At 41.2% G+C, this 19,061-nt stretch overlaps 1 long non-coding RNA gene across 1 annotated transcript; it reads left to right on the top strand.

The window, feature by feature from the left end:
• The first annotated feature begins 1,531 nt into the window (after positions 1-1,531).
• Positions 1,532-4,020, top strand: LOC308068318. The gene is made up of 2 exons (XR_013929930.1): positions 1,532-1,874; positions 3,221-4,020. It is a non-coding gene; the product is annotated as an uncharacterized lncRNA (long non-coding RNA).
• The last annotated feature ends 15,041 nt before the right edge of the window (positions 4,021-19,061 follow it).

Genomic DNA, 19,061 nt, shown 5'->3' with positions numbered 1-19,061 from the left:
AGTGTATGCATTTTGAGGGAAAAAATCCTCTAATTTGGGATTTTTGTTCCGAAAAAATGAACTTTTACATATATGCATATATTTTCAAATACAGTAATTATTAAAAACATTTTCAAAATAACATTATGATGTTGGTTTGCAAACTTGCTACTGGCCCTGTCAAATAGAGGTGGTCTTTGAACAGCTTCACGGATAATCAGATTGACTAAAGTTTAGAATCAGCTAAGGTTTATTTTCAGATTACAAGTATGGAAAATAGATATTTTTTTTCCTTACAAGGGTTTTCTCACAAGACAATGATCAAAATTCCATTGAGTATGTAGAAAAACATTTCAGATATCTCTGGAAAAGCAACATTTGCAGCGAAAGAACCTAAATGTAATCTTGCTTCGTGATCAGCCAGTGTTAGTTTTGACAGTGTGATGCCTGCACAGCTATCCATTTATCTATTTGTATGCCTTATGTTTACAGCAGAATGTAGCTTAGCTTTGCAAATGGAATGGGAATAAATTATTCTAATTGCCCTTAACATGTTTCCATTTAAATATCAGCTTCTACCAACTGTTTCCCTGCAATGATTTGTGAATGGTACCTAAAACATCATTCGCAAGGGCAACTTTTGTGTCTGGACAAATGTGTGCTCCTTGAATGGATGCTGCAAAAAAAGGGAAAGTCCTAGGGAATTAAAGCAAGCAGGAGCTTATCCTTTTTGTAGGCTGTTTTGTAGTTTCATTTCAGTTAAATTAATCACTTCTGGAGAAAAAAAAAATATTAACATTGTTACTTATTGTTCCCTTCCCCAGTAACCTCAGGATTCTTGGTCACATTTTTCTGTAAGTAGTACCCGTGATGATTACTGTCTCTTTCTCTCTCTTTCAAACAGAGTGTATTTTCTGATCGTAACCAGATACTAGGGAAAACTTTTAAAATGAGAGCTATGGAAGCTACAACACGGCTTCAGTATTACAATATAACCTTGGGTCATCTGCCCCTCAGCTGTCCCAAACTTTCTATTATCTAAAACATGGTCATGTCCCCCAATATCTATTAATTATGCTGACAATTCCCTTGAATTTCTGAAACCTCTGTTATCCAGGCTTATTCAGCTTTCCCTATGGCAGCTGGGTAATCAGGGCTCTACTGTATTTCATTATTTTTCATAATGCTTTCTGCTTTTCAGAGGGCAGAAGCAGTGACTCTCCCCTCTTTGCAGAATGCATTAAACTAGCCAAACAAACAGACCTGGCCAGATGGGAAATGCAACCTCTCTCTGTCTCAAATATTACTTTATATTGTCATATAGTGCCAACACTACAGATTTGGCTGCAGAATACACAGTCAATATATTCAGCAATAGCAAGATGGAATTTTTCATTTCCCCTCACCTCATTAAAAAAAAAAAAGTCTGATAATCGAGAAAGTCAAAACAATCATCAAAAGTCAAGTCACCATTACTGAATGCCCTGTTCTCTCACTATAACAACAGTTCCACAGTACATTTCAGAAATTTGCCTGTTTATTCTCACAGCTTCTTTCAGGAGGCAAAGAACTTTCCTTTCTGCATGGAGGGAGCTGAGCACCAGCAGCAGTAATGCAAAGCACTGTGGAGGCAGCCTGGGATACAGCTGCAAGTTCAACTCTGCTTCTGAAAACTGAGAGCCAATACTGGCCACAAGACTGTCTCAATATATTGGGAAGAAGTACTGCTGTGAAGTTTTGTGATTAACCAGGAAGACCACCTGGAAGCTTCCAAATGCTCTCCATTTGCCTTCAATTAAACCAGTATAACCAAGAAAATGTCCACAAACTGGGGATGCACAGAAGAGTAAACCTTCCCTAAGTGATTCAAGATTATCTGAACAACATGTTACCTGGTTCAGGGTTCTATCCCTGGTAGTAACCATGATTTGAAGTTTAAAGATGAATTAAAAAGACAGGGCAACACACCTTTGGGGCGGTGCTCCCTGCAAATCAGAGGCTCAAAGAATCTTCCAGAGCCTCAGGTTGTTTCTTTGTGCAGAAAAGGATTTGCAGGTTTTTCTTCCTAGAATTCATTACATCTCTTCTTGAACTCTGTTTGAATACATCCCGAGTTGAACAGTTTAACGGTGCACAGTGTGGGGAACTACGTACATCTTTTCATTTGCTTTCTGTCCACTGCCTCACAATTACATGGGCTGCCTCCTCCTTTCCTATATTGCACAAAACTGTCTGTAATATTTCTTTATTCATATTCCCAATGCAAGTCAGGATTCTACTGACCTCTGCCAAGACATCATGGGGTCAAGGTAGATAAGACCAAGTAGATGAGCTTCAAACTAAATAATAGGAAGAGAATTATGTGTGTAGAGTCCACCCCTGCATTTACTGGGAAAATCAAATGTACAAGAAAATAGAAATCAAGGGAATAGAATGACTAGGAAAGTGAACAGCAATGAGAAAGCATGCCCAGTACTGCTGAGACTGGCAGATTATAATGATCATACTGAACCAAAACAAAGGTCTTCACTGCCCGTGGTCTAAACTGGCTCCATCAGTGTAGAATAACAGAGGCATGTTATTAGATAAAAACATAGTGAGACTCCCCAGTTGACAGGATGGCAACACAGTTGTTAAAATGACCTTGCCTGGCCTGGTCAAGACGTTGAGGATTACCAGTGAAACTTGATATGGTAATCCAAGGTACATGGGCAATAAAGTAGAGGTCCGAGAACAACTGATGCAATATGTGAAATCACACATTAACAGAATAACATAAACGTAACAAAATAATGACTACAGTTATAATGGTTTTGGAAACAGAAAGAAAGGCAAAGATGGCTGAGCATCCTGGCTTGATGTTGTACACTGAAAGAGAGGGGTTAGGATGGATAAAATAGACTACATTTGTGTAAAATTGCTTACAGGAAGGGTAATAAGACATTCTATTGAGTACTGCTGGAAGTCTGTCATAGATGCTCACTGCTTCAGGTTTAGCTTTGGATATGAATAGGAATTTCTGTAATGTTATAAGAGGAAGAGAGAGACTAGTGAGAATTGTGTCATTAAGGTAGACTGGCTTCCAGACATACGCTGAAAAATAAATGCGAACAATAATCCTAAGGCTCAGATGCCCCTTCAGGTGACAGGCAACAGATTGGGCCACTAAGCAGTGAGGATAGAATAGAGATGAAAGACAATCTTGACACAGTCCTGCATCCTTTGTCTCGGTTTTTAATAGGGCAGTGATGTCAGCCGTGGGGGAAAATGCAGGGTGAGGACAAAAGAGCAGAGAAAGCATGCCCATATCTGAGACAGAAGGAAAAATTGGAACTGGATGGGACAAAGATGAAGAATTCAAACTGTCTTTACCATCTGGAAATTGCAGGTACAAGGATTTTTTTAATAAATCTGCCGAGTTTTTATGAATGGGACTATATGCTTGGACAATAACAAATGTACCACCTGTATTGAGGAAACAGGGTTAAGAGAAGCAAAAGGGAGCTTGGCAATTTCAAGCCTCTGAATCTGACCTTGGTAACATGCAACAGTTGTGGCCTCTCCAGGAGAACACTTAGGTTAAAAAAAAAAAATATATTAAAAAATCTTCCCTGTCTGAGAGACCAGTGAAGCTAGGCAGGCCAGCCAGCCATAGGGAAGGCTAACTTCCTCACTGAAGTTAGGACGAAATATGATTCAGCATATGAAAGAAATGATGTGAAAGAGTTGTCTGCAGTACTGGGAAGCTGGACACAGTAAAACCAGCTGTCCCTTCCATTGCTGTCACATCTTCTTCTGATGTTTTGATGTTTGAAGATAACTAAGTATATATATTACTCTCAGATCAGGACTTTATCTGCTGAAGCAGATTTTCAAAATTGACTTGTTAAATGATAAAGTGGGTCTCTTTAATCTTGATAGCCAAAATCCTTGGATGTTCTTCAAACAGCTGAGTCTCAAATCTTTATTGGATGTATTTATTTACTTAAAGTAAGGCATATACTGTAATACCACCTTTAAATAAAAGCTTCGTCAACATTGTATTTTCATTACCTAATCTCATTCCAGGTACTGCAGGTTGGTACTGTGAGTCCGGAAAGCTTTAGCTTTCTAACCATATGGTCACAGAGGAATTTCTGAAGGATTTTCCAAACCCTTCATTCCCATTGTCACTGTTCCTTAGCTCCCCAGTTTGCTCAAACCTCAGGATCACATTTCTCTTGCCAGCAGGCACTGAGACACCAGCACAGCTGTAGATTTTAGTGATCATCAGACATAAAAGTACTAACACTTATTTCTGGATAAATCTCCAAAGGGATGTCAAATGGCTGTTCCTATTTCATGTACTTCACTTTCCCAGTAAGGTTTTTAAAGAAGAAATTAATACAGGGATGGAACTTTGACTGGAATGTAACAGGCAAAACTTATGTTTTGTCCTCAAGAGATTATAAGTGATGAAATATGAGGGGTTTTAAGAATCCAAATAGTGGCAAACCTTGGGGGAAAAAAAACCCAAAAAACCAAAAAAAACATTAGCCAGCCCTTTTCTCACCAACCAGAGAGGGAATGACACCAAGAAACTGTATAAACATGGCTGGTGCCAAGTGCTCCAGCAGCCTCGAGCCCGTGAGTGTCACCTCATCTCACATCCACACCACCAAGAATCCACATGTGCAATGGCTGGTCGCTGCTTTTCAGGAGAAAATTTGTGCATGTCTATAAGGAGCTGGAAGTGAGGGGCTTCAGCAAATATGAAGTATATTCCTTTTCCCTTCTTACACCCCTTACACCTGTCCTCACAGTAAGCAAGGTCCCTGCTTTCACTGCCGCTGTCCTCCATACATTCAGCCCCTGTTACAGAGCTGGCACCTCTTCGGCAACCCTATCCCCACACCATTTACACCAGAGGAAAGTGGCTTTCCCTCTTAAAATAACACCTTCTGGGAAAACTTGTAAAAAGGCTGTGGATTTCCCATTGTTTGAGAACGATATCTGCACATATTAAAATATCTGACTGATTAAGAAGGTGTCAGTAGATGGATGTCAAGAATGCATGGCCTAGTTACTAGGTTTTGTGAGACCAATTAAAGTAGGCCGTCATCGTTCTGCATGACAAATGGCTTCCTCTGGCTGTTCTTTACCTCAGTTCTTGGCATATGTTATCTCTAACTACATTTATCTCAAGGGGAGTCTGAAGTACTTTTTTTTTTTCTGCAAGCATAGCTTTTTTGTTTCATATAAAATGAGTCTTTATTTCTGAGGACTTGATGCTGCATGTCCCAGAATGGCATGTGCTATAAAGCTCTTCCCTGCCCTCCTTGCTTTGCTTTTGTAAAACAGAATATATATACACACAGCAGCCCAGGAGAGGACCTAACACAGGTGAAGTGACCGAAGTCCTTCCTTAAAGCCAGCCCTTTATGGACAGTACAGGCCACTCAGACTCTCTTGCTTGAGAGGTACACCAGTGACACTGACATGCCATCAAAATGCAGGTCCCTTGCTGGGCTTCTGGCTCTCAGAGAAGGCAACAATAGGATTTTATCCCTTTAAAATGATAGAAATGGAACAGTAAAAAAGGAGTTAAAGAGAGTAACAAGGTTTGTGGAGCAGTCAAATTGCCACAAGAAAAAGAAAATCTGGGAAAGGAAGCACAGAACAAGGTTGCCAGGGGGAGGTATCCACTTGCAGCTCGCTAGAGATTAGAAGGAAGTTAAAGTAAAGGAGAACACACTAAGGGTTCTGGTGAAAACTAAGCTGTCAATAAATGTTTCAGATTACAGGTTATATCAGATTGTGAGAGGGAGAGGGAGAAAATAGCAGCACTTCTGGAGCACGGCAGCAGCTTGCCTCACTATTCAGAGATGTGGTAGTTTGTAGTTAAGAGAGCTGCCTGCCCTGCTGGCACCTTTCTGCTCTGCTCTTGGTGCAATTGGAGGTTTGTTAGCTTTACAGCATCACTGTGTGCTCCAGGTTAATTAGGAAAAAGGACTGCTTTCTAGGGCAAGGCAGGTAGCAAAGACTACAGCAGCAGATTTCACCAGGATGAGGGCAATGGCTGTGGAAGCAACTTCAGGTGTTTCCACTTCCTGTGGAAATAAAAGGCTTAAATTTGCCCCTTAAGGTCCAGAAAAATCCCACCTGGGAGTGAATTCCTTCAAGGCAGCCCTTACTGCAAACTTTCTAACCATCAAAGGGCTGAGGGTTGCAAGGCACATCCTCTATAGCCCAGAGTGCCAAAGCAAGGGGGGATGCAAGTCAGCGACATCAGCCCAACCACCTTTTGCTAGTTTGCTTCCCCACTTGCACAGATCTGGGTTCAATTTATCCAACATATATTATGCCTCTGTTCTCATTTCATAGAATATTTGGGCTGCCAGTCTCAGGCATGCAGTAAAGGAAGGGCAGGAAAGGTGGCTCAGTTCAGTGCTCGTTACCCGCAGCGCTGGTCAAAGTGTCGGTAGTGGCTTGGAGATCTTGAGATATAGCAAGCTATAGGAATGGACTGGGCAACTCTTTTTGGTAGTTAAAGAGGGAAAACTATCTGTTTCCCATTACCTCATTTACCTCCAAGTTAGCTTTCCATGTCCAAATACTATTTTTGCCCAGGTCATCAGAAAGGCTGCCATATCAAACAAATATAGAGAGGTGGTGAAAAAAAACCGAAACAAGTGAACCTAAAAAGGAATGAAAATCAAAATGAAAAATCAAGGGAAGAACAGTAATGCAAGCTAGAGATGACCATATTGAGTTATGTTTAATATTAATTTGGAAAAATATTGGGCAAGAGCAAACAAGTAGTGTAAAAAAAAATAATGAGATCTACTATGATAAAAGCATAAGGTTTGATAACAGTTATCATTTGGCACCAGTAACGTTTCCATGTAAAAAGGAGTTAATCCAAAATTATTTGGGCAAGGGCATCTGCCTATGTTGAATGGTGGGATTGGGCCAGGTTAGGAAGAAATGTGGACTCTATATTGACAGTGACCATGTGGTATGCAGAAGAGCCAGATTTTTAAGTACAGTGGAAAATTACATTTCCAAGCCTAAGTCAAGACAAAGGACTGGATTTCTAGTTTAAAAACTGGAGAATCAGAAGAGGAATTAAATAAATTACAAGAGAAAATGCCAAAATGTCAGATGCTCCAGTCATTTTTTCTGTGTTTTTATTGGATTTTGTTTTGTTTTTCCCAAGGAGAAACAGATCTTAGATGATGGAAGTGCTTGAGGAATACATTTTTAATTGTTTAAGTTAAGAGCTTAAAAATACATCAGAAAACAATTATGATTAACAAAAGTAATCAGAAAAATAATCACAATATTTTCTAAATGAAACCTTTTCAGCAGCTGATATTGGGTGTTACATCTTGAAACTAATGTGCAGTTTCATTAAAAGCATATAATGAACTGAAACATTAAAAATATTGGAAAAAAAATTTCAAGGCACTGATATTTTCCAGGATGTTTTGTTTCCAGTTGAACTGAAAATAGTATTTTATTTGCTTTGAATTATTTTAACTAGCAGGGTGCACAACAATTATTTATTATGGTGTTCTAAGCAGAATTATGAAAATGAAGAGTTTTACAGATTGTCTTGTTTCAACCATTTTGCAGCCAATCTGGAAGGGTTATTGCCTTTCAGAAATTGTGCTAAAATGGCTTTACAGGAAAGGGGGTGATATTGTCCACAATATCAGTAGATGCAACAATTTTCAGTCCCAGGCATTTTGATGGAGAGGTAGCAGAAGTGTGATCCAGCAGCCTTTAGGAGAGAGAAAGAGGAATTCTGTGTGAAAGAGCTAACAAGGACCGATAGAAAATGGACCAGAAGGGGGAGGGAAGGAAGGAGCAGTATGTTCGTATCAGCCAATCCATCCCTTCATCCACAGTTAGGTTAAATGTATCTGCAGTTTAGGTGCCAATAATTATTACCAGTAATTAATAAGTCTTTGCACAAAGTGCCATGCTCTTAATCTGCAGGGCTAATTATGAAAAACAAAGGAAAGTGTCTAAATCAATGGAACTAAATGATTAAGAAAAGAGCATGAAACATGCTTGTAAAATAAGATGAGCATTCTGTTTTCATTTTTAATGGTAAATATATATGTGCTGAGACACAATGCAGATATTAACAATTTAAGAGTGAGGGAAACAGAGACAAAAAGAATCAAAATAGCAAAATAGCTAACAATACAGAAAACAGAAAATGAAGATTATCTCTCCTGGTAAGGTACAGAATTGGAAATTAGGACGTCTTAGTTCCTGGAGGGTCTGGGACATTTGCAGGTGGAAGGGTATTCCACGAAAGAAAGGAAGATGTCCCTAATGAGAGATACTGTCTGTCAGTTTACTTAAATGCTTTTTTAGCTTAAATCATGTTCTTGATCCTGTTGACTTCAGTAAACCTACTGATATGGTAAGACATTTTCATGGCTGAAATCAAGGCTAAAACTATTTCCTAACACACATGCTGAGGACTTACTGCTATGTGGGACAGCCTAAGCCTATGCCGTAATCCAAGTAGGAAGCCTGTGGCAGAACTTGGGCTTTAAAACAATTCAGTGAGGTTCTGGGTTAAAGTTTTACAGACTCTTTCAGATGTCTATTTCTATTTTATTCTACTTTTAAAAATTCCTTGCTATTCATTCATGGATTTCCAGCCCTCTCCTTGTGGCTCTCACAACAAATATACTTTGATAGGTGAAAAGTGGCTTTATACACCTTCAGGAACCTGCCAGCACCAGGTTATGGGTCTAAGGAGAGGAAAGAGGAAAAACACACCGGCATATAAAGAAACACTGGTAAAGAACTCAATTCAGGTTGAGACAGTGTGTTAGATTTTTCAGATCTTTTTCTTCCTTTCTTATATATAACAACATTAAAGAGAATGTGGTTATTTCTACAAGCATCCATCAGATCCACAAGATATTCAAACTGAAGGTTAATATGTAAAAAAAAAACAAAAAACAAAAAAAGAGCTCAAATTTCCCAGAGCATTGCAGCTCCCAGCAAATGCACACACAGCTCTGCCAGGAGCATAATTGACTTAGGAGTTGTTGTGTGGTAGCTGGGGAGGCATCAGGCAGCAGCACAGCTGGTAAGGTTGCAAGCAAGCTGTGATTTTACCTATTTATTTTAAAAACTTACAGCCTTGTCAGTCCCAGCAATAGGGTAATATTTTAAAGGCAATTTCCATAAGGAAAAAAGCCTGATTTTTTTTTCTTTTTAATAAAAAGAAGGCTTTACATTGTTATTTGAGATGTTTACACATCTCTCATACTCCATGATGGGTTCTTTAGGGGATCCACATCACTGGAGAGCAACTTGTCAAATGCTCCTTTTACTGTTAAGACAATAACCTCCATGTACTGATTAGCAAAGTTTATTCCCTTCCTAATGCACATAGTGCATCCCATTATGAAATTCATATGGAGTTTCTAGGAAAAGTTGCTTTGGAGATCAGACATGAAGGTGTGGAAGATGTACTCAAAACATTCAGTCATCAGTACCCTTCCTTTTAGTGTTCTTCTTAGTTTTGTTGCTAGGATTCACAATTCAAAAACCCCAAACAGTTCAAGTTTTGGCCAGCAATCCTCTGCTCAACATAAGCCTTTTCCTTTAGACAGGAGATCACTGTGATTTTATATTTTTTTTTTAAGTGTATATTCTGAAACAGCAAAGAGGAAATGAAGTCTGCTGTAGAAAGTTGGCAAAAAATCCACTGTCTTTTTGGAGAAAAGGTACCCATGGTACAGTAGGCATACATCTTTGTTAAATATGTTTAATGCATTATGAAAGGTTTACAGATGCACATGGACTGCATGCAGTGTCCCAGTGAAGCAGAATTCATCCAGAATCAGTTCACTGGATCAGTACAGTCCCTGAAGACAGAAAAGGAGGCCACACTAATGCTATGATTTAGAGTGTGGTTTTATTTATTTCTAAATGTAATATGCTTGTGTGGCAAACAATTCTTCTGCAGAGAAAAAATGTACAATCGCTTGAAACTAACAACACATTATGTTGACTGTTACTGGAATCCTGCTGCCTCTTATTGCTGTGTGTATAATAACTTGACAAATATATTCAGGTCTGGCATGGGTTTAACACTCATTCCATGTCTGCTCTCTTTCTGCCAGCATGGTGTAATCCACTTAAGAGAGGATAATGAAAAAAGGCCTGATAAATCCTTACCTAAAATTTGTAATTTGTATGAGCCTTTTGCAGCCCTCAATCCAGTTAGTTTAAAGCTAAATCAGGCATCTCGCCATAAACTACAGCCTGTTCTCCACATGGCTCCAAACACTCTGGAGACAAAGTTAACTTTCCATTAAATAAGACGAATTCCAGCAGGGTTCTTCTGCAAAGGGAGCAATGTCAACCCCACCTTTCCCAGCTACAGCCACCAAAGAGGTGGATGTGGCAGGAGGAAAACATCCAACTTAATTAAATCCAAGGTGGCTGAGCAGTGGTGGGGGTGTGCTGGAGTTCTTGAAAAAAGACTTTGGTGGGGCCTTGAAAATAAATGGATACTTGACTCCAGTGGCCATGACCATTGAAATAAGACAGACTTGGAATGTAGTTGGGCATTTCTTAGTAACTATCATTTTCACCTGAGTTGTCCCCTTGTTACATAGGTTCTTCCAATTGTGCCAGAAATTACCCCAAGCTCTGCGTATTCCCTGGGCCATGTCTCCAAGCCAAACTCTTAACTCCCACTCAGCAGATCAGTCCAAATCAAATCTTCTCTTCAACTAGTCCAACCTTTTGGTTTAGTATCCATCCTAACATCACCAGAAAGGAAAACTCCCACCTTTCTAACCTTGAGGGTGGGGTAGGGGGGAAGACTTCAAATCAGTTTCAATAGCAGAAAGCGACTGGTCCCTTTTCCTCCACCCAGCCCCATCCTGCATCCCTCCCACTTATGCAGATGGATCCCTCCCTCGGGGCCTTATCAGCTTGTCTTCACTGAAGCCCTGAGCATGGAGGTGGATCCTCTTAGCTCAGCACAGAGCTGCAGCCACTGTGCTACAACCCAAACTGCTGCAGGCATGTAATCTGTATGTGCAAAAGACCAGCTGCCTCCCACCAAATAAAGCCGAGATGAAACACAGTCCTCAAAGAAAGACAGGGAGTATCCCCTGGCCCACATGGGAAATAAAAAAACCAGTCACTAGAAAGCAACAGCCAATTACAGTGACGCTAAAATAGATCAGAAGAAAGGTTAATCATCACTGAGCTGTGGAGGATGCTGGGTTGCTGCGTTAGTTAGTGTTTTCTTCAGCCTTTTTTTTCTCCTACCTGCTGTTTTTTCTACCGACAAGTAAACTTCTCCAAACACAAAGGCTTCTCTCAGACTTCTGTGCATCTGCAAGGTCAAAGCCTCCCTTTTGCCTGTACTGGTGAATAGATGCTGCAACAACCTTCTCTCTTCCTCCCCCTCAGTAAATCCTTGCCTGTCTCCCTGTCAGTTTGTACAGCCTAGAGCACAACAAAGCCTCCAAAAGGTGTGTCTAGAAAAAAGGTGGAAAGCTCTCCTTTTTTTGCAGCTGATGTGCCAAGGAGAGGATTGTAAGCTGCAAGGGGGACTTTGTTCCCACTGTAGTCCTCACCTATCACCCAAGCCAGTAAATACTTCTTTCCCAAATACAGCAGGAATTGTGGTTACTGATGACCGCTTTCCTCCCTAGCAGCTCAGTGATCCAAGCCCAAATTCAAAGCAGAGCTAAACCAATTAAATGAGACTAATGCTAGCAAGCACTATGGGTCTCAGGGGTGTTTTTCCACCACCCACCCATCCCTGATGACCTTCCTGTAACCCCTCAACGTTGTTCTGGGAAGCAGAATTATTTTTTCAGAAACAGAAAAAGAATTAATTGGCTCCCTGGAGGCACCAGAGAATTCCCACACCCATCCCTGCCTGCCCATGCCCACACTGTCCTCTGTGGGAAGGTCCCAGCAGCACACAGTGCTGTTACATAGGAAGGGATCTGAAATGGAGCCATCCCAGCAAGAGTTTCCAGATCAGTGTCTCTCACACAGGAGAAATGTGTTTCTCCCTGATTAGCCTTGGAAACTTGAACCTCTGCATGCAGGACTTTGGGTTGAACAAATACTCTTGAATCCACATCCTTTTTCCTGGCTGGCTCTACCATGTATGTATATGGGGTTTCCTCCCTTCCCAGCTTGGCAAAAAGCCCTGCGGGGGAAAAGCACACACACAAAGAGGAAAATTAATGTTGTGATCTATCTCAGTAACTCGCTGGAAAAAAAAAACCTTCGCAACATCAGGCAACACAAGAAAAAACTTGTTTGTACAAGACAGCTGGGTGTCGGAGTACAGAGCAAATGTGTTATTTAATTCAGTTTGTCACATTTTCTCTATCTTCCCATGCCCATCGCACCAGGATGCTGCTTATCTGGCTTGTGGGATGCAGGAAGGAGTTTTATTCCACTAGTGTCTTAAAATCAGGCTTCTCCATTCATGTCTTCACTTCAAAGCACTGGGCTTTTGCAGAGTGCTGGGCTACAGCTTCCACTGGAGTCAATATACATGTCAGCAACCACAGACTCTGACTTTTGCAGAGAGCAAAAGGTGCATAGCCAGAGAGCTGAGGTAAAAATTTTTCCTCTTAGCAGTTTCCAAAGGCCGTAAGAGGGTTAAAATCGAGTGGGGTTAGCCGATCCAGGAGATATCTGTGCATCAAGACTTCCTGGGAGCAAATTCCAGCAGTGAAGGTCTTATCTCTATTCCCTGTCTCCCCAGAGAGAGCAGCAAACACCAGCAGTGAGTTGCCTACCATTTTCCTGCACTCACTGTCCCCCAGTAGCTAGTCAAGACAGCAGGCAGGTGCCTTGTCAGCCCCACTGGATGAACCTGCCTCTCCATTTCATCTGCACCGTGTGGGTGATTGATGCTGTGTGGCTCTGCCACTCCTCTGCAGTGCCAAGCAGAAGTGCCCTATAAAGCCAGACTACAGTAAATGTTTCAGAGGAAAATGTCTCACCAGAGGCTCCTAATCAGTCCCAAATCTCACGCTGTTGGAACACAATGCACAGCACAGGCACAACTTGGTGTTCATGCAGGAGAGGGAAAATGCAGCAGCTGTACCTGCTCAAAAAATGCCAGCATGCTGCCCACTGCCCGCCCACCCACAGGGACACCCGCTGTCTGAGCCTTGCCTTCATTGCACCACAGCGACTAGGAGCTAAGGCAGACGCTGGCCACATGGAGTCAAACATCTGGTTCCTCCTGAACTCCAGCAGAGACCCAGTCAGCTCGTTGTGTATTCAACAGCTCCGAGTTTGCTCTTTGCCTGCATGGTGTTTAGACAGTGCACAAGCTTCTTGAAAAACACATTAAAATCCAGCTCTGTGAACCTGGCCAAATCAGGGAAGATGGACTGTGGGATTATCCATCTCTGCACTCGTGTGGGAGGCTAACCAATGTATCAAGCCCCTCAAAAAGGATTGCTTTGGAGGTGCAGAGAGGGATTCCTCCAGATCTCTTGCCAGTGTTACTGAAGTGTATTAGGAGCAGGATATAGTCCAACAGCTTAATGGATTTTCAGGACCAAGATGGAACCTTTCTAACAGATATCTTCAGTACCTCTACCAAAAACAAACCGATACGGTTAACAGGCATCTTCCTGAGCCAGTTGAACCATGCAGAGTTCCTCAGCCGCATAGCACACTGCCCTTCTCACTTTCAGTTAAGAAAGAAATCCCACACAGGCAGTGTCCCAGCCTTTGTCTTTCCTAGACCGCAAGGTTATCACAGGTTCACAGCTCAGCAAAGAAAAGCCAAATCTATCCTAGCTCTGATATCAAACTCTGGGAGCTCCCTGGAAGTTCCAGGACACCCCACAATGTTCAGAAAAAATGGAACAAGGTTGTTCAGCTGCGTGACTGGTGGTCTATCCTAGTCAGGTATCCTTTGGTACAGACTACAGACAAACAGGATGACTTCTGCCAGCTATGCATTAGCCAGCTCAGGTGCTACAGCAGCAGTGCCAATATCAGCAGATTGAACAAAACTCGTGATTGCCCAGTCTGCTTTGGTTGATTGGTTTTTTTCCACCATGTTCTCTAGCACAGTTTTTGAATGTGCCAGCAAGCTTTTGCTGAAGCTCAGAAAATAGCCTGGACCAGAATCTGTGTTTGTTAAGCACTGTGGACAAGATCAGTTTGAGGGGAAGAGAAGGAGATCTGGCATTTTGCCCTTAGGGCAAGAGAACTTCCTTTCTCATTTTTTCTTTTTGTACAAACATAACCTGTGAGTCCAGCTGGCTTCACTAGATTCTGGGCAATGCCTTAATTCACAGTCCAACTGGAAGAAAAATCTGGCCCCAGCCACCTCCCTGTGGCCACCCCCATGAAGAAGGCCACTGGCCAACTGAGCAGCCTGTGCCACCAACACCTAGTCTGCTTCAGTTACAGTGACCAAAGACAGCAAAGACCTGCTACTGACACTCATTAAGCTAATCTGGTTGATTGTGACTGAAATAAGTTACAGCCTACCCCTGAGCAGCTCAGGTGGCAGATCTGAGGGGACACCAAACTCCAGTCCTTGCAACTTGCAACGAGCAGCTGGAGATGAGGTGGGAACCACAGCATTTTCCAGAAGCCTCTGTATAGATAGCAGCTGTCAATCAACATCCTTAATTGGTAGTAACAAATCTCATCACAGCCTGGTGCCTCAAAAAACCACCTTCTGTGTCAGGGAGAGCTGTTATGGGGGAGGCTCAGGGAATGGATAAGATGTAAAGATTCCTTTTGATGGGCTCAGGGTTAACCACCATTACCATCAATTATTCATGGGTCCCATGTGGACTTAAGGCAAATAAGGTATTAAAAATTTACATCTCTCTTCCTCTCCACTCCCCCTTGTTATCATCACCTCTTAAGTATAGCTGGTGAATGTGAGCATTTGCTGTTAATTAGTTGTAATGGTAATTGCAAAGAAAGTACAAGTGCCTTAACCAGGGAGATATGATGTGTCTCTCATTAAACCCAGACTAATAAAAAATTCTTCAACTTCTCTCTTTTATTTCAGAATCTCCATTCCCACATTAATTTAAGATTTATCACAATTGAAGATACAGGGGTAGGCACTGGTCTGCCAAACATCTCTGAAGGCGGTGATGATTATGTGATTTATGTAGTTTTAAGAACAGGGAAATTCTGGTATATTATAATACATTTTTATTTTGTAGACATTTTGTTCTTTAAAAAATGTAATTAGCTGTAAAAATGTAATAAAAGCAATCTTTATGTATTATTTATATAAAATATATATTTTGAATAAACAGTTTTCATCCTCTGTGTGGGTTTCCATTTTGTGCTTGCTGAAGTTCAGGAGTGTAATGTCAAACTAGTCTACCTCAGTTTTCATTTATATGCAATTTCACTTTCTGGTTGTTAGTGGTATAAGCTGCTCTGGCATAAACAGCTTATAGGCTTGAGAGTGCCCTGGACCCCCTTCTAGTTCACAAAGCCTTGAGTCTGTTACAGTACAAACTAAGTTTCTAAATTTTTTTTGATCTAGAAATGTCCAGCTCAGTGAAAGGTATGTTATGCAAGGTGGTAGTAATCACAGTGCTGTTCCTTCTAATTCCCATTTCCTTACAAACAGTCACTTGTATTGCATGCCTATAACAGACCTGATGAAAAATTTTCCACAATATTTCTTTTTTTTCCCGTTGCAGAAGGCTGACTGGATAAAAGCCAAAATGCTTTATGGCAGTTTTATCAGATCATACCCAGAATAGCCAATACACCCATGATAAAGCTACTCACCTGGGCTGTCTCATACTCAGTGGAGCCCCCCAGGCTACAGATCCACTCTTTTTCTGTGGCTTACTGAATATTTCATTATTTACACTGACTGGAACAGCTTCAAGAGGAGAGATGGAAAATGCTTTCCATGCCAGGATGACAAATAGGCCAGTAATTCATTCTAGGCTTTGCTAAATTTTTTTAAAAGGAAAACTTGGGCTTTTGCATTTAAACAATTCAACTGTGTCCCAGTGAGGGTATCCCAGCAGTCAGAACAGAGAGAATAAAATATTCTTTTCAGTGTGCACCTGGCTGGCCGCTGCTCTGCACTGCAATATAAACCTGTAGGTATTACCAAGCTGTTTTCTTTTATCCAAACATACCTAAATCACACATGAACAATGTAAAAGTTGGGAATTCACAGAGGAGTGACTGGAAGTAGACCAGACTGAGCATATTTGAAGTTCACAGACATTGCTGAGAAAGGGCTAGACTTAAATTGCTTTACATTTGCCCCTTGGAGACAGAGGACCTTGAGGCATTGTGGAGGATCACTCCTCTATCCTGCTGACCATCAAACTGCACAGGAAAACTGCAGAAGCTGCCAGTCAGATAAAGCAGAGTTTCACTGGGAAAGGGGGTAAATTAGCAAAGTAGAAAATGGGAAAATCTCAAAATATAAAAATGGCTATGATTGCCATGAAGGGGAGACAGTGCACATAAATCCACAAAAACATATTTTTAAGTTTGACATATAGCAGGTGACCATTGGCGAGAAATCTAAATGCTACCTTACCATTTTCTTTCTTGTTGCACAAAATGCTCCAGTGATGCACCAAAATCCGTGGGGGCACATCAGGATTCATCTGCCTCCTAAAAGCACTAGACACGGCATTTGCTGTCCATTTGAGCAAGGCTGGGAGAAAAGCTGAGCACTCTACCCTTGAATTTGCATTTGCATTGCAGTCCTCCCTTGGTGTGTCCTGATAAGACCCTCTTGTGCAGCTCGTGGCTCCTAGACCCTTCACCATGCAGAGGTGTAGCAACCAGAGAAGAGTGAGGACTCATTTGATCTGTGTATTCACCTGGGCAATAAAGCTCAGATTTGTCTTTCATCACACACAGAAAACACCAATGAACCTACTCTCAAGTTTAAACTGCTTAAAACCCTAACTCATCAAGGTACTTAAGCAGATGGGTACTTAAGCTGGACTGAAGTCTCAGCTGAAGTAGGATGCTAACTGAAATAACTCATTCCTTTGTCAATGGGGTTTCTGAAGTAGGTGCTGTTAGGTTAGAACCAGCTGCTGGGACCCAGGACCCTATTCACACCACATCACCATCTTTTACAGCATTTTAGAGAAAGTAAGACTCTTGAGTTAGAGGAAGCGATGAATAAATCAGGTTTCTCTTTGCTAAGGCTGCCAAATCACAGCCCCCACTTGGTGCTGTACCAGATCCTCCTGTTTGGTGCCTAACAGGTTATGCCAACATTTCTCTGCTGACTGCCCTGGGAGCCAGTGTCTGGCTGTCCTGCAGCCCAGGTGGTCCAAATCAGTTGCAGCTCTAAACACTAGAGTCTGATATCCATCCTAGCCAAGTACATGGCCGGGGTGCCATAGGAACCATCACACTTTTCCATCCCTCTCTAGCACATGTTCCTTAGCCTAGGAAGGAAACATGCTACAAGTCCCACACAGTCTCTGCAGATTCCAGCTTTGCTTCCAGAAAAAACAGCCAGAAATAAGAATGACTGCAGCACTTGCAAAATGGTATTTAAGTGAGAAAACAAAATCTGTAAATTTATACCATGTAAATTTTATAACCTCCAACCTCACAGAGTACATTTTTGAAGAATGCACTTTAAATAAAAATTATCAATTAGAACGAATTAATCTTCTTATTCTTTTCCCTATCAGCTTTTTAAAAGTCAAAGGCAGGTTTATTTACCCAAAGCAATATGTTAGCCCTACCTCCCAGGTATTCTTTTTTTCAAAGCAAGCCCTAAGAGTCATCTTGCAATAACATATTTCAGGAAACATAATAGAGGAGAAAAGTGAAGAAGCAAAAAGGAGACTGTGTATTTCTCCAGAGAATGTAAGTGTATACTACATAATCATAAACAATATACAATGACATAAACTCTGCCATAAATATTCTCATATGCAGCATTCTTTAATCGTGATGAAAGGGGAAACTGGGGCTTCCTTGGGGGATGGAGTGTTCTCATTTGTAATCATATCTGTCTTCCTACCATGAAGCATTTTAAGTTTCAACCAGTTTTGTGATTTTGAAAAGGCTTAAAAAAAAATGCTGGGGCAGGGGGAGGGGAAGGGGGGGTCGGGCGGCAGGTCTGTCAGAAAGATGGTGAAAGGAGGGGAAACTTGGAAATATGTTTGAATCCAGTGGTTAAAATGGAAATGCAGAAACCCTGTATGAAACCTGTCTATTTGGCAGATCATGTTTGCAAAGGACCAGTATGTATTTGACATTTTTAGAGGTGTCACTGTAGTTATCCAGGTACATTACGATCACCAATTGTCCTGCAAAGACTCATTTATTTCAGTGGAGCTATGTTGATCTGCCTGGCTGCAGGGCTGCCTTCAATTCTCAGACATAACATAAAGCAAGGGAGGCAGTAAACAGCCCACCAACAAAATAATGTCTTTTGCCTAAAAATGGTGTGTCAATGTAAGTGGAAAGGGTGTTCATTTAACTGGAAAGCAAATGTGCCACAAAGAAGAGTTTTGCTGTAGTGCAAGAAACCAACCAACAACTTCAGACAGTCCATGAGGGGAAGTTAAAACCCCAGGGTAAAATTCTGCCTAAAGTAAATGCTGTTTGACAATACAAACCATAATTACTACTTGTGATTGTATCCCTCATTAACAGCAATAGCATGTAATGCAGTAAAAGTCCAACCTTGTTTCATCACCATTTTCCATTACAAAAAAATTAAATTTATATATATACAGATATAAAAACATTCTAAATCCTGTCAAATATGTGGTATTTTAAATGTGTTGCTGCCTGTCCTTCCACAGCATCCCAAAGGTCTTGGCAGTCTACATCTATTCCTGAGAGAACTGTCTGCTCTGTGACATGAATTTTTCTCAGTCTGTATTGAGGAACAGGTATGCATACAACACCACCAATACTCTGACAGAGCTGGGAAAAATTCCTGATCTAAGTTTGCCATTCAAGAAGCATGATGAGAAAAATAATTTAGTAGACAATTAGGTACAAGCTTCACCTGGAGCCAGGTGACTCAGAGGTTGGCAGGGTGAAGGCACAGCACACCA

This window comes from Falco punctatus (genome assembly GCF_963210335.1).
Source record: "Falco punctatus genome assembly, chromosome: 8".
In the NCBI taxonomy this organism is placed as follows: domain Eukaryota; kingdom Metazoa; phylum Chordata; class Aves; order Falconiformes; family Falconidae; genus Falco; species Falco punctatus.
This window is presented reverse-complemented; position numbering and strand designations above follow the sequence as displayed.